At 33.4% G+C, this 16,914-nt stretch overlaps 1 pseudogene; it reads left to right on the top strand.

The window, feature by feature from the left end:
- Positions 1 to 372: 372 nt before the first annotated feature.
- Positions 373 to 1,002, top strand: LOC141547306 (large ribosomal subunit protein uL1 pseudogene; annotated as a pseudogene).
- The last annotated feature ends 15,912 nt before the right edge of the window (positions 1,003 to 16,914 follow it).

Genomic DNA, 16,914 nt, shown 5'->3' with positions numbered 1-16,914 from the left:
ATTGGAGTGGCTTGCCGTTTCTTTTTTTCATTTCATTTGACAAATGAGGAACTCAGACAAACAGGGGTGACTTCCTTACACTAGGCCCTGAACTCTGTCCATTGAGCCATTTAGCTGCCCTGGAAAGAAATACAATAGAACAAACTAGGAAAGTAACTGAAGTGCTAGATCCATGATTGTGTTCAAGCAAATTGGAAAACAATTGAATTTTATTTAAGAAATCTCTCTGAATTGTTCATTGCTTTTTGACCCAGAATTGTGATACTTTGCCTTTATTCCAAGGAGATTAAAGAAAAGCATATGCTGAAATATCAAAAGCAGCAATTTTGTGCAAAAAGAAAATGCAAATCCCGACTTGTGACTAGAACAACCATGAGCAGCAAAGTCTCTTGGGACACTCTCTATGAAGCTGTGAGGGAAGTCCTACACGGGAACCAGCACAAACGCAGAAAGTTTCTGGAGACGGTAGAGCTGCAGATCAGTTTGAAGAACTATGACCCCCAAAAGAACAAGCATTTCTCTGGCACCATCAGGCTCAAATCCATGCCCCAATCTAAGTTTTCTGTGTGTGTTCTGGGAGACCAGCAGCACTGTGATGAAGCCAAGGCTGTGGAAATCCCTCACAAGGACATTGAGGCTCTGAAGAAGCTGAATAAGAACAAGAAATTGGTCAAGAAGCTGGCTAAAAAGTCTGATGCCTTTTTGGCCTCTGAGTTCTTGATCAAGCAGATCCCTCGAATCCTGGGCCCTGGTCTGAACAAAGCTGGCAAGTTTCCATCTCTTCTCACCCACAGTGAAAATATGGTGGCAAAGGTCAATGAAGTGTAATCTACCATCAAGTTCCAGATGAAGAAGGTGCTGTGTCTGGCAGTGGCTATTGGCCACGTGAAGATGACAGATGATGAACTTGTCTACAACACCCATCTGGCTGTCAATTTCTTGGTTTCTTTGCTAAAGAAAAATTGGCAAAATGTGAGGGCAAAGCCCCAGCACCTGTATTAAATCAATGTGGTGTTAATAAATGGTGGAAGCTGCTAATGAAAAAAAAAAAAGAAAAAAGAAAATGCAAGGTTAAGTTACACAAAGTGGGTACCAATTCATTGAAGAATGGCTGAACAAAAGGCAGCATATGAATTTAAAACATGTATTGTTATCTTTCACACTCCAAACATTTTTGAGTTCATCTTTTAAAATTATCTTTTCCAAGTAGAATTCCAATATTAATTTCCAGCTCCATGAAAGAAGCAACTGTCTTTTTCTTGTCTTTGTATTCCCAGCTATTTGGGTTTAACATAATAGTTTAAAAGAAATTAAATAAATCAAAGTCAAGGACTAAATATTATATATATATATGTATATATATATTTGCATATACATATATATGAAGCAATGGAGATTTATAGACTTTTTTAGTCCATTAACATAGGCTAAGAGTAGCCAACATAGTAAATGTCCCTGACTTTTTAAAAGTCAATGTTTGAAGGAGCTAAAATTTGCAGAGAACTGGAAAGTGACATTAATTAGCAACCTCAAATTCCCTTCAAACCAAACCAAAACAAACATAGAACATTGAATTTAAGAATTTCCAGTGACCTTGGAGACTACGTAGCCTAACTCACATATTTTATACATAAGAAAATTTAAGGTCTTGAAGGGGAAGAGGATTTGTCCAATGAAATGTAAGAGTTCCAATTAGTTTACTAATTGCCAGTTTACAATATAAAATCAACTAAATGTGAATTATTTTCATTTCCTAAATGAGACACTTATCTGAGAAAGAGTCTATTAAGGAAACCGCATGTTCTTTAATTAAAGCAAATACGAAGTGATTTGTTAACTTTATATAGTGAACTGGACTATAGATAGGAACTATTTTCACAATTATGGATGTAAATTCACAAGATGTACAAAGTAAGCCAGGTGTCAGGGTTACAATGCATTAGTCTTTCCACACTTGAAAAGAAACAGTGTCATCCCAATAATAAAATACCTTGGAATCTAGTTAGAGTGCAACAGAAAAACACATAAAGGAAGCAAGAAATGTAGAACCCACATTACTAAGAGCTAAAGTGTGTAAAACTTAGTCTAGAACAGAGGTAGGAAACATAGGCCAAAAAAGGCCTGTGGAATCATTTGATGTGGCCCTGCCAAGGCAACCACAGATGATGGTTAGCTGAGAGTGAGTACAACAATGTCCCACTACTTGAGTTTTGAAGTTGATATTTTTGTATGGCCAGCAAATGATGTTATAAATATCTAAATGACCCTTGGCAGAAAAAAAAGCTTCCTTATCTTGGTCTACAAAGATGAGGAAACAAAAGAGGTTATGAGGATTAAAGAGAATAAGAGGTCCATGACCCCAAGTGTATGTAATTTCATCAATATGAAACATGATTTGATAATGATTTCATATCCTGTAATCTAATTATTTCCCTAAATTTCTCAAAAATATTATTTTTAGCATCATCAATGCAATCCAAAAGTGGTACTATTTTTTTTACTTTATTTCTCCTCTGTTTGCTGACTGAGGAGATAGGATTAGATGATTTACAAAGTTTCTTTCAGCTGATGATTCTTAGTCCCTAAGATTCTAAGTGTAAAAGCAAAATAAGAGTTATTTTAGCTAGAGCTACAAAGAATAGTAATATGGAAAAGGCATCATTATGAAACTTCAAGATGATTGTTATATTGTTCTAGCAGAATTTTTTTAATGAGTGAGCAATTAGTCTTGCATAGAGAGATGTTTTACACATATGTCCATGTGTGAAGATATATATAAAAATAAATGTAATAATTTTTAAAGAAATTATAAACATGAAGTAAGGTTTTCCCATTATGTAATCAACATTTTGATGCAATTCATTAATGAGACTTCTGGGCTCCTACAACAATAAAGGTTATCTTAATGATATTTAGTGTTACAGAAACCCCAAGTTGTAAATATATCTACAAAGTACATTTAGGGAATATGCACTTGAAGATTCTTTCCCATCAAATCAAGGTCTTCTTCAGGAAGAAAGTGGCACTCAGGGATCATTGCCAACTTTAGCAAACAGTCACTATCATTCCTTTGTTTAAGTAATAACCCAGAAGTGACATTATCTTCCACCAAATTGTTTTCCTATCTACAGAAGCATTCAAATAGGAGACTATAAGAAGCACCACTTCTCAGATAGATCCTTTCTATCATTTTCTTTCTTAGTTGTCAGTTATCATTTCCAGAATGTCAAGACACAGAAGCTTATTAGGATTACTCTGACGAGCACTCAGATCTGAAGGTTTCCCTAGCAGGGTAGGTACTTGAGGATTCTCATCTTAAAACCCCTAACTACTGACTTCTGCTCATATCTGGAGTTTTACACTTTAATGTCTTTGTCTTTGTCTAATGTCTTTGTCGTAGCTCTACCTGGCTCAATGTGCTTTTTAGATGAAAAAGTTGAGAAGAGTGGTGATTTGTAGTGGAATCGATTAGAAATCAGCTATTCAAGGATCTTTTAATGGACAAGCATTCCCTGTTCTAATAGACAAAGGAAGACACTACAATTAAGTATGACTGGGGAAGGAATCTCGAAGAAAATAGGGTTTTAGCTAGAACTTGAAGGAAGGCATAGAAGTTAGGCAGCAAAAACAAGAAGAGAGAACATCCTGGGCATGAGAGGAAAGCTAGTAAAAAATACACTAAGTTGAGAGGTAGCTGATGTGGTGCAAGTGATAGCAAGAAGGTTAGTGTCAACATGACTAAAATGTAAATATGTTTCACATGATTGCACTTATATAACCTATATCAAATTGCTTACTGTCTTGGAGAGGAGAGAGGGGATTGAGGTAAAAAGAAAATTTGGACTCAAAAATTTATAAAAAGTGAATGTCGAAAATTATTTTTACATATAGTAGAAAAAATAAAATACTATATAAAAGAAAAAAAGAAGGTGATTGTTAATGGATCAGTCATACAATATGTTGGGTGATTAAGGTATAAGAAGATGGGAAAGGTAGGGGTAGTGAGGCTGTGAATGGTTTTGAACACTAAACAAAGAATTTTATTTTTGATTCTGGAAGCTGATGAAGTTTGTTTTTTTTTTTAATTAGGAAGTGGATACGGTAAAACCTTAATTAGTAAGATCAATTTGACAACTGAGAGCAGGACATGTTGGAATAGGAAGAAACTTGAGTCAGATAAACTAACTGAAAGACCTTTGCAAAAGTCCAGGAATAATAAAAGGTACCTCAACATGATGGTAGTGTCAAAGGACATAAAGGGATGTATAAAACAGGTGTTGTGGATAGAAACAATAGAACTTGGCAATAACAGATTGCATAGGGAAGATGGAGAAGAAGAAGTGAAAGATAACACCTCAGAATGTCTTAAACAGTAATAAGAAAGCAACAGGGACAATGGAGGGTTTTGTGAGAGGCAAAAATGAGTTCACTTTAGAACATTTTTTAGTTAAAGTGGGTCTACAGGATATCTAGTTGAAGATGTCAGACTGAAGATCAGAAGAGTAAAGGTAGAAAATATAGAAAAATTCGAGTACCATATGCATAAAGATAACAAGGAAATCCAGGACAGTGAGATCACTCAGTGGTTAGAACTTCAGATCTGAAATCAGAAAGACCTGAGTTAAAATCCAGCCTCAAACATTTATTAGTTATATCACCCTGGCTAAGTTCCTTAATTAACCCTGCTTGCCTCAGGTTCCTCATCTGAAAAATGATTTGGAGAAGGAAATGGCAAACATCCAGTATCTTTGCAAACCCTAAATGGGGGGACAAAGAGTCAGACATGGCTGAAACAACTGAACAACAAAAATAGTTGAATCCATAAAAGCTAATGAGATGATACAGATAGAGGAAAACAATGGGCCCTGGGGAGATCTATAGTGGATAAAATGAAATTAAAATCCAGCAAACACTGACAGGAAGTGGAACAAGAATAGAGTAATATAAAAACCTATGGAGAAAAGAATACCAAGAATTCCCACAGGAAAAAAGACTAGTGTAGAGTTCAGTTGATTCACAAAGCTGGGAAGGTAATGGAGTAAGGAGAGTGTAGCCAGTGCAGGGGTGATGGCTTTGGGACAGAACTGAGGGGGTAAATGGATTGAAGTTGTCATGGGGATGAATGATAGGGTCTGGAATTGCAAGGCTTTTACCTTGCAGACAGGCGAGACAGGTGAAATGAGAACCAATTGAAATTAGGAATTTCAGAGATCATGAATGTGAAAATGGTGCATTTGTAGGTGATGAAATGATCAAGAGCCTGACCATTTCTGTCTGTAGCTGAGGTGTGTAAAAAAGGAGATTATAGGAAATGAGCTAATTAATGGATTTGGAGAATAGTTTGAGAGGAAATTAATATGTCTGATAAATTCCTAAAGTATGTGGGAAGGAGTTGAAGAGGAGAAAAAGGCCCTAAACCAGATGCCTATGGTAATACAGAAAGAAGGCAAGTGTTCTTAATCTTCAGTCAAATGTCTCCCAAAAATGATCTGATGCTCAGATCCCTTCTTCCAGAAGGAAAAAAGTAGAAAGGATACTTTGAAATAAAGGTATCTACTGTCAGTGACAAGAATTTTACGATATTTGTTTCCAAATTTCCATTCTGGAATACACCCCAATCTGATAATCAAATGGCTAATACTATGTATAATACAGTACTTCCACATATTGGATTGTATGTTTTTGAGTCCTGGCTTTCATAGGTAGGCATCTCTTCCACTAATACATATCAGCAACTCAAGAATTTATAGATTTATATATAAGAGAGCAAGAGATTTGCCATGGGATAATAAGTCCAATGGTGGGACATGAGTCCTGAGTCTGCCACCTCACTACCCACTAAGCCATGTTGCCTCTACACATATTAATTAGATATGTGAGACAAATACAAAAATGTATTATTTTTCAATTTTATTCTTGGTAAATTTTCAGATTTCTGATTTTTTTAAAAACTGGAATGGAAAAAGCCCTGCCATCAAATCTACATAAAGTATTCCTAAGAATGACACTTAATTAAAGGGCCACAAACCTCCCTGAAAGCTTTCAAAGTTCTTGCATTTTTATATCACTTTGTGATCATTCAAAGAGTCATCCTTCTTGATGACCCCCTATATAAATTGTTCCTTCTGCAAAAAAAATTGCCATTTCACCCAAAACATTCTATTTATTTCTGGAACTAACTAATAATGTTTCTTATTAACAGGGAAGGCCAACAAGATAAAGGATGAAACCATTGTTCCTGATTTTGGGTCTTCTGGCTCTTGTCACTTATTTTCCTGTAAGCCTCTTCAAACATAATTACTTTGCTATCATATCCTATTCAAATTCATAAAGAACTTCCCATGTCTTACTCTATTGGCATACAGTCATAGAACTTAGACATTATATTTTGTCTAGTCTGTATTTTTATCCATGAAGAACGTGAGTCTGAGATGACTTTCATAAGATCATATAGAAAGTAAATAGCAAGGGTAGGTTCTCTGATGACAAATTTAATTATATTTCCATTATATCATGCAATTTCCCACAGTCACTGAGAATGAAGAAGTCTCTGGTCCCTCTTGCAATCTGAATTACATATAACAGCCTGGCAAGGGGCCATTATAAAAGATTAAAGGAAACATAAGGGGTGAGATTGGTTCAAGGACAACTAGATGAGTTGAAGAATGGAAAGTCAGCCAGAGACTATTGGACAAAACTACATTGAGGCAAAAGGTCAGGCAGAGGAAGGCACAACTATCTGTACAAAAAATCTCTCACTTTTCTCTTTTTGCAAATCATTGAAACTTCATTAATTGGGAGCAAGCTGACAGTCTTAGATATTTCTTTTTGTATCTTTTCTTCATTTGTGAGCCTTCAAGGTGGAATTTCAAGGACAATGTTATAGAAAAAGTTACATTGATATAGGGATCAAATGTAAAATTATTCTTCCTCAATAAAGTGGGGAAATGTATTGATGAGGTCAAGGTTAACTTTGGCTGACATTAAAATCAGTGAAATACTTTGTGTAAAGAAGGAAGAAGCTTCTGGGCTTATAAGTGTTGCTTAGCACTCACTATTTCAGAAAATGGGCAGAAAAATAATGAATCAAAAAGTATACAAATGTAATTATGTAATTAAAGGATACCCAATGTTCTCAGCTAAAAATTATTGTTACCATGGATTTTTTTTTTACTTTTTTATTATTATAGCTTTTTATGTACAAAACATATGCATGGGTAATTTTTTCGACATTGACCCTTGCAAAACCTTCTATTCCAACTTTTCCCCTCCTTCCCCTCACCCCCCACCCCTAGATGACAGGTAGTCCAATACATGTAAAATATGTTAACGTATATGTTAAGTACAATATATGTATACATATTTATATAGTTATCTTGCTGCACAAGAGAAATCGAATCTAGAAAGAAGGTTAAAAAAATAAGAAGGAAAACAAAAATGCAAGCAAACAATAATAGAAAGAATGGAAATGCTATGTCATGGTTCACACTTATTTCCCATAGTTCTTTCTCTGGGTGTAACTGATTCTCTTAATTATTGAACAATTGGAAGGTTTGAATCATCTCATTGTTGAAGAGATCCACATTCATCAGAATTGATCATATAGAATTGTGGATCCAGGCTTCTCTGAAATCATGTTGGTCATTTCTTACAGAAAAATAATATTCCATAATATTCATATACCACAATTTATTTATCTATTCTCCAATTGATGGGCATCCACTCAGTTTCCAGTTTCTAGCCATTACAAAAAGGGCTGCCACAAACATTTTTGTACATATGGGTCCCTTTCCCTTCTTTAAGATCTGCTTGGGATATAAGCTCAGGAGTAGCACTGCTGGATCAAAAGGTATGCACAGTTTGATAACTTTTTTGAGCATAGTTCCAAATTGCTCTCCAGAATGGTGGATTCCATTCATAGTTCCACCAACAATGTATTAGTGTCCCAGTTTTCCTTAATCCCCTCCAACATTCACCATTATCTTTTCCTGTCATCCTAGCCAATCTGACAGGCGTGTAGTGGTATCTCAGAGTTCTCTTAATTTGCATTTCTCTGATCAATAATGATTTGGAGCACCTTTTCATATGACTAGAAATAGTTTCAATTTCTTCATCTGAAAATTGTCTGTTCACATCCTTTGACTATTTATCAATTGGAGAATGGCTTGATTTCTTCTAAATATGAGTCAATTCTCTATATATTTTGGAAATAAGTCCTTTATCAGAACCTTTCACTGTAAAAATGTTTTCCCAGTTTATTGCTTCCCTTCTAATCTTGTCTGCATTTGTTTTGTTTGTACAAAAACTTTTTAACTTAATATAACCAAAATTTTCTATTTTGTGATCAATAATGATCTCTAGTTCTTCTTTGGTCACAAATTCCTTCCTCCTCCACAAGTCTGAGAGGTAAATGATCCTATGTTCTTCTAATTTATTTGAAATCTCATTCTTTATGTCTAGATCATGAACCCATTTTGACCTTATCTTGGTGTATAGTGTTAAGTTTGAGTCAATTCTTAGTTTCTGCCATACCGGTTTCCAGTTTTCCCAGCTTTTTAACTTAATATAACCAAAATTTTCTATTTTGTGATCAATAATGATCTCTAGTTCTTCTTTGGTCACAAATTCCTTCCTCCTCCACAAGTCTGAGAGGTAAATGATCCTATGTTCTTCTAATTTATTTGAAATCTCATTCTTTATGTCTAGATCATGAACCCATTTTGACCTTATCTTGGTGTATTGTGTTAAGTTTGAGTCAATTCTTAGTTTCTGCCATACCGGTTTCCAGTTTTCCCAGCAGTTTTTGTCAAATAGTATATTCTTATACCAAAAGGTATTTAGATCTGGTACAGCAAAGCAACCTTCATTTGATTTTTTTTCATTAGTTCCCTTGAGATTCTTGACTTTTTGTTCTTCCAGATGAATTTAATTTTGTTGTTATTTTTCTAGGTCAGTAAAATAGTTTCTTGGGAGTTTAATTTGTAGAGTACTAAATAAATAGATTATATTAGGTAGTATTGTCATCTTTATTATATTCACTCAACCTATCCAAGAGGACTTAATATTTTTCCATTTGTTTAGATCTGACTTTTTTGTGTGGAAAGTGTTTTGTAGTTTTGCTCATATAGTTCCTGACTTTCCTTTGGCAGATAGATTCCCAAATATTTTATACTTTCGACAGTTGTTTTAAATGGAATTTCTCTTTGTATCTCTTGCTGTTGGATTTTGTTAGTGAGGTATAAAAATGTTGATAATTTATGTGGATTTATTTTGTATCTTACAACTTTGCTAAAGTTGTGAATTATTTCTAATAGCTTTTTAATAGAATCTCTGGGGTTCTCTGAGTATACTATCGTATCATCTGCAAAGAGTGATAATTTGGCTTCCTTGTTACCTACTCTAATTCCCTTAATCTCTTTTTCATCTCTTATTGTAAGCTAGCATTTCTAATACAATATTGAATAGTAATGGTGATAGTGGGCAATCTTGTTTCACTCATCATCTTATTGAGAATGGTTCCAGTTTATCTCCATTACATATGATGTTTACTGATGGTTTTAAATAGATGCTACTGACTACTTTAAGGAAAAGTCCATTTATTCCTATACCCTCTAGTGTTTTAATAGGAATGGGTCTTGGATTTCATCAAATGCTTTTTCTGCATCTATTGAAACGATCATATGGTTTTTATTAATTTGGCTATTGAAATAGTCAATTATGCTAATAGTTTTCCTAATATTGAACCAGCCCTGTATTCCTGATATAAATCCTACTTGATCATGGTGTATTATCCTGGGGATGATTTTCTATAATCTTTTTGCTAATATTTTATTTAAGATTTTCGCATCAATATTCATTAGGGAGATTGGTGTATAATTTTCTTTCTCTGTTTTCATCCTACCTGGTTTAGGTCTCAGTACCATGTCTGTGGATAAAAATAATTTCTTATTGATGTAAACGGCACCACCATCCTACTAGGCACATAAACTTATAATCTTTTTGTAATGCTTGGCTCCTTACTATTTCATTTTATTTGTGTTCCCTATATCAGATCTGTTGCCACATTCTGCTTATTCTACCTGCATAACAACTCTTGCATATGCCCTTTTTTTCCTATGACTACTTCCTCACTCCCTCATCCTTATTCCAGATCTGACCTCTTACTGAATTTTGCTAATTATAACTTCGTACTGTGGACAGCTGGGCAGTACAGTGGATAGACTGCTGATCTTGAAGTAAGAAAGACTCATCTTTCTGAATTCAAATCCAGTCTCAGATACTTACTAGCTGTGCAATCCTGGACAAGTCACTTAATCCTGTTTTCATCAGTTCCTCATCTGTAAAATGATCTGGAAAAAGAAATGGCAAACCACTCTAATGGCTTTGCCAAGAAAACTACAAAAAGTTAGACACAACTGAAATAGCTGAACAACTTTATAAAACGTCTTACATATTTTTTCTTCTCCCCTCTAAAATTAATATCACCCTGACACAGACCCTCATCACTTCATAGCTGTACTATTATAATAGCTTTTCAGTTGGCCTTCCTGTTTCAAATCTCTGTTCCTGTCTCAAGTCTAACCACCAATCATCAAACTGATTTTCCTAAAGTCTGATCATGTCATTTCCCTATTCAATAAATTCCATTGACTCTCTACTGCCTCCAGTATCAAATATAAAGTTTTCTGTTTGACTTTTAAAGCCCTTTATAGTTTCATCCCTTTCTCCTTTTCCAGGCATTTTATATTTTATTTCCTTTCCCATGACTAGCTAGCTTCCTTGCTGTTGCTTGCAGAAAACACTATCTCCCAACTCTCTTGTGTATTCTCACTGACTGTCCCCCCTGACTGAAATTTTCTCCCTCCTCATCTCCTTCTCCTAGTTTCCCTGACTTCCTTCATATGTCAACTAAAAATTCCACCTTCTTCAAAGAACCTTTTCTATTTTCCCTTAAAATGTGTAGTTTCCCTCTGAAATTAACCCCAATGTATCCTGCATATGTTTGTTTCATTGGTACATATACATAGTTATTTTCACGTGGTTTATTACCACCATCCCTAATTAAATTGCGAGCTTTTTGAGGGAAGAACTAACTTTGCATTTTTTTGGTATTGCCAATACTTAATTAACATAGTAGCTGGCATATAGTAGATACTTAAATGTTTGTTGACTTTCCTTGACATAGCTAAAGGTTTTCCTTCAAAATACAACTTAGGACTTTAGAAAAAAAAATTAAGCAAGCAAAATATAGCCAACAACCACAACAAAATATAGATCAGAAAGAAGTCACCGAATTTTGACACTTAGGATAGCACAGGCTACCAATGGACACAACAGAACTATGTACCAAATCCAACAAAATTCTGTTTCATAACCTAGACCCAAGCCCAATGTTTGAACTGTTTTCTAGAGGAATTTTGAAATTACTTTTGTATTCTATCTAATTTCAAGTGGACAGACAATATTCATGATTACAAAAACTTTAAGATAGAGCCCATGGCTATTATTGAAGCCTTGGGACCCAAAACGTGACTACCCTGGGGTGGATAGAAGGATAACCACTAGCAAATAAAGATGAAATAATGACAGGCAGAGAGAACAAGTATAAATAGAGAGAGATAGTTAGGGTTCCCTAAAACAAATTTTCTTTTTTTTTTTTTTTTTCCTGAGGCTGGGGTTAAGTGACTTGCCCAGGGTCACACAACTAGGAAGTGTTAAGTGTCTGAAATCACATTTTGAACTCGGGTCCTCTTGAATTCAAAACTGGTGCTCTATCCACTGCGCCACCTAGCTGCCCAAAAACAAATCTTCTTAAACTTTTTTGCTCTCAACCCTTATTCACCTGAGAAATTTTTATGCAAAAAGGGACACTTCTGTGAAAGACTAGGAATCCAAAATAATAGATAGGCATCTTGGGGAGGAGGAGAAAAGAACAGAAATGAAAGCTTTCGTTGAGGAAAGTCTATTGAGCATTAAAAACATTTCAAACTTAATAATGGAACATATTGTAACAAATTAACAGAAGTTAGTTAGAACACTGGTATCTGAAATGTAGTCTGAATCTACAAGGTAGTCAAGGGCAACAAAAGACTCTAGAAATAATGGCAACAATCATTGATCTAAGGATAAATTCTTCAATATGACCAATGTAAAATAAGCCAAGATTACCAAAAAAAAGGCAAGAAGATGTTTGAGCTCTCCCCAGTTTCCCTTAAATCTAGTTTAAATAAAGTTTTTAATTGAATTCTGTAGTGACAATAACTCACAAAAGGATGGAGTGAAACAGTTTTCCAGCAGCCCAGGATAACTTAGGACTTTAGGAAAGATCTATCTCAATAAGGTAAAAAGAGAGCAGCCCAATACAAGTGATGTCTGGACAAGTCAGCAAGAAGCCCCTTGCAATATCATTGATCAGTAACTAAGGCCCCATGATCTGATTCAGCAAACCCACAGTACAGCTAACCAGCTCTGAGGCCTCAGTTCCAGTGAAACAGGTAAGTCATCATCCCTGGAGGCCCTTGTGCAACAAGGGCATGATCACCAGTTGCAGCAAGCCACCAATCCCAAAGCCCTCAGCAGAACATCATCCTTAGAGGCCCCAGCACAGCAAGCTCCTCACTGGAGAAGTTTGAGATATTGGCCCCTATATCCAAGGAGCAGAGTTCAACTTTAAAAGTCATGAAATAGGCTGGAAAATTAGCAAAAAAAACTGAACCATAGAAAACTATCATGGTGACAGGAAGATCAAAACACACACTCAGAATAGAACAACAGTATCAAAATATCTACATGAAAAAAAAAAAAGGAATGATGAGCAGGCTGATTTCAGAAGTCAGGAAAGACCCTCATAAACTGATCAGCATCTTTCAAGAAATTATCAGAAAAAAACTACTGTTAGCATTTTTTTGTTTCCTCCCCAGTTTATTTTTACCTTCCAAATCCAATTCTTCTTTTGCAACAACAACAACAACAAAATTCAGTTCTGCACATATATATTGTACCTAGGATATCCTATAATATATTTAATATGTATGGGAATGCCTGCCATCTAGGGGAGGGGGTGGAGGGAAGGAGGGGAAAAAGTCGGAACAGAAGGGAGTACGAGGGATAATGTTGTAAAAAAAATTACCTATGCATATGTACTGTCAAAAAATGTTATAATTGTAAAATTAATTTAAAAAAAGAAATTATCAGAAAAAAAACTGCACTGAAATCATAGAACTAAATACAATAGCAATTTCAAAAATCCACCACCTATTGAATGAAAAAGATCCCAAAATAAGTACTCCTAAGAATATTGAAGCCAAATTCCAGAACTCTCAAGTCAAGGAGAAAATATTACAAGCAATGTGACCACTGTATATTCACATGACATATTGAATACTACAATATCATTTCCTCATAAAAACATATCTGTTGTGACTGTTCTGACACTCTGTCTAAAAGAACTTGACAGTGCATGTTTCCTCTGGGTCTGTTTCCTCATATGTCAAAGGATAGTTTTAGAATACATAACTTCTCAGTTCCCTTGTTGCTCTAAAGCTGTAATCCTGTGAACCCTATAAGGCAGGCTTTACTCTCTTCAGGGACACCATATGAAGATATATAAAAATCCATCTGTAGCATCATCATTCAAAATGCAGAATAACACATGCCATGGAGATCTTTATTTTAGTTTTTGGTCATTTGGGAGTTTGTTTGTTTTTTTTTAACTCAAACTAATATCAAATCAGGGAAGACAGAAAAGCCATCTTCTTAATACTTTTATATTCATCTTTGATTATCTTTTTTTGTTGGAGCTAAAGGTACTTGCCTTCTTCACCATATGTCATTATTAGTAACTTTGAATAAAGTCATTTGTTTGAATATCAAAATATATTTAAATTTTAACATGTTTCTGCTTCCTAAGAGAGACACAGGTTCCATTAATATTTTCTTTGTTTTATATACTTTGAATTTATGGAATTAAACAAGTATTTGCATAACATAGTCCAATAAAAAAAGATGATTGCACATGAACCTGCAAATCTACTATGCATAATTTGCTATTCCTTTCAAAATATACAACAAAATTATCATGTAAGTTTCTTTTCTTTTCCTTTTTTCCCCTCCTCCCATTCAAACCCTGAATAACTACCATTAGACACAGAGTACACACATAGACACACACACACATGTATGTATGTAAAATTGTTTTATTTCTATTTATTTCTACTCATCAGCTCTTTTATGGATATATTGTCTTTTTTTATATGTCCTAAATAATTAATTTGGATATTTATATTAGTCAAAATAATTTATTCGCTCAAAGTCATTCTTAAAACAATATTCTAAATATAATGTTCTTTTAGTTCTGATCATTTTTTCTTCATTATTTTATGCAATTCTTTTCATGTTTGTCCTAAAATTGATGAGCTCATAATTTCTTATAGTAATATTCCATCACAATCATATACCACAATTTACTCAGCCATTCCTCAATTGATAGGCAACCTATCAATTTTCAGTTCTTTGCCACCACAAAGAGACCTGCTAAAAACATTTATAGGTTCTTTTGCTTTTCCCTTAATCATCTTTGGAAATTTAATCTTTTGGCATAATGCCAGATAGCTCTTCAAAATGGATGGATCAGTTCATAATTCTACTAACAATGAATTAGTGCTCTAATTTTTCCATGTCCCTTCCAGCATATATCACTTTCCCTTTCTATCATTTTGGCCAATCTTGAGTATATCTCAAGGTTGTTTTAATTTTCATTTCTCTAATCAACAATGATTTAGAGCATTTTATATGACTATAAATAGTTTTGATTTCTTCATTGAAAAACTGCCTTTATCTTTTGACCATTGGGAAATAACTCTTATTCTTATAGGTTTGACAATATTTTTATATATTTTAGACATGAAACCTTTATCTGAGAAACTATCTATAAAAATTTCCCTCCAGTTTCTTGCTTTCCTTTTGATCTTTGCTACACTTGTTTTATTTTTACAAAACCTTTTAAATTTAATATAATTGAAATTATCCATTTAACTTTGCTCTCTATCTCTTGGATTGTTCATAAATTGTTTACATATCCATAAGTCTAATAAGTAATATGTTTCATATGCTAATTTTCTTGTAAAATCTCTCTTTATATTTAGGTAAAGAAATGAGGGAAAGAAATTTACATAATAATATTGCTGTATATTTAAAAGGCACAGCAAGTTATGCATAGTAGTTTTGAAATTTTCTGAGCAATTATCCTTTTTATTGTACTATTTGACCTCATCTTGGTAAATGGCACAATTTATTGGTCTATACCTAGTATCTGCTATAATGCTTTGCAATTTTCCCAACAGTTTTTCCATTCCAAATAAGGAATTCTTATCCCAAAATCTTGTCTTTTCATTTGTCAAATACAAAGTTATTTTGTACTTTGTCACTGTAAACTGTATGTCTACTCTATTCCATTGATCTACTTAGCCAATACCAGATAATTTTGACACTTAGTGTCTTTTAAGTTTAAGATCTTTTCCATTATTTTTAGATAATCTTAACATTTTTGTTTTTTCACTTTAATTTTGGTATTATTTTTTACTAATTCAGTAAAAAAAAATTGGTTATTTAATTGGGATGGCATTGAACATATATATTAGTTTGGGTAAAATTGTCATTTTTATTATTTTAGTCCTATTCATGAATAATTACTATATATCCAATTATTTGAATCTGATTTTATTTGTATAAAATTTATATATTGTGTATTTTTAATAATTTTGTTTATATAGTTCCTGGGTTTGTTTTTACTGGTTACTCTCAGATAGTTTATTCTGTCTAGCGTTATTTTAAATGGGTTATTTTTTACTACCTTTCTTTGAAGAGTTTTGTTTGGGACATATAAAAACACTGAAAAATTGTGTGGTTTTACTTTACATCCTGCTTCTTTGCTAAAATTACTAATTTTTCAATTAACTTTTTAGTTTAGTGTTTAGGATTTTCCATATATAACATCATATCCTCTGCAAAAATATATAATTTTGTTACCTTATTCTCTATTTTGATTCCATTTATCTTTTTTTCTTTTCTTGTTGTTACTGCTATAATTTCTGGTACAATACTAAATAATATTGGTGGCAATTGGGCATCCTTGTTTCACATCTGATCTTATTGAAAGACTTCTAGTTTGCCTCCAGCACAAATAATAGTAGCTGATGGTTTTACGTAAATGATTTTTATCAATTTAAGAAAAAATCCATTTAAACCAATACTTCCAAGCTTTTTAATAAAAATTATAATGTTAAACATTATCAAAGACTTTTTTCTGCATTTATTGATATAATCATATGATTTTTTTTTTTAGTTTTTTATTTGTAATCAATTATGTTGATGGTTTTCCTTATGCTAAATAATCCCTGCATTTCTGGTATAAGTTCCTCTTGACCTTAATGTATAACCTTTGTAACATATTACTAAAATCTTTTAGCAAATATTTTATTTAGGATTTTTACATCCATATTCATTAATGAAATTGGTCTATAATTTTCTCTTTGCTATTTTTACTCTTTCTAGCTTAGTTATCAGTATCATATGGGTTTTGTAAAAAGAAATTTGGTTGGATCCCTTTATATATTCTTCAAATAATTTAATATTTAAATTAGTTCATCTTTAAATGTTTAATAGTATTCATTTGTCAATCCATCTGGTCTTTATATTTTTCTCTTAGAAGGTTATTTATGATCTGTTCAATTTCTTTTTCTAAAATATGTCTAATTAGATATTCTGCTTTTTTTCTTCTGCTAATCTAGACAATTTAAATATATTTTTTAAATTTTCTTCTACTAGCCCTGTAATCATGGACACCTAAGATCAAATCTGGCCTCAAACATTTAACACTTCCTAACTGTGTAATCCAATTGCCTCTTAAAAGAAAAA

Source organism: Sminthopsis crassicaudata, chromosome 6, assembly GCF_048593235.1.
Source record: "Sminthopsis crassicaudata isolate SCR6 chromosome 6, ASM4859323v1, whole genome shotgun sequence".
Classification (NCBI taxonomy): Eukaryota; Metazoa; Chordata; class Mammalia; order Dasyuromorphia; family Dasyuridae; genus Sminthopsis; species Sminthopsis crassicaudata.
This window is presented reverse-complemented; position numbering and strand designations above follow the sequence as displayed.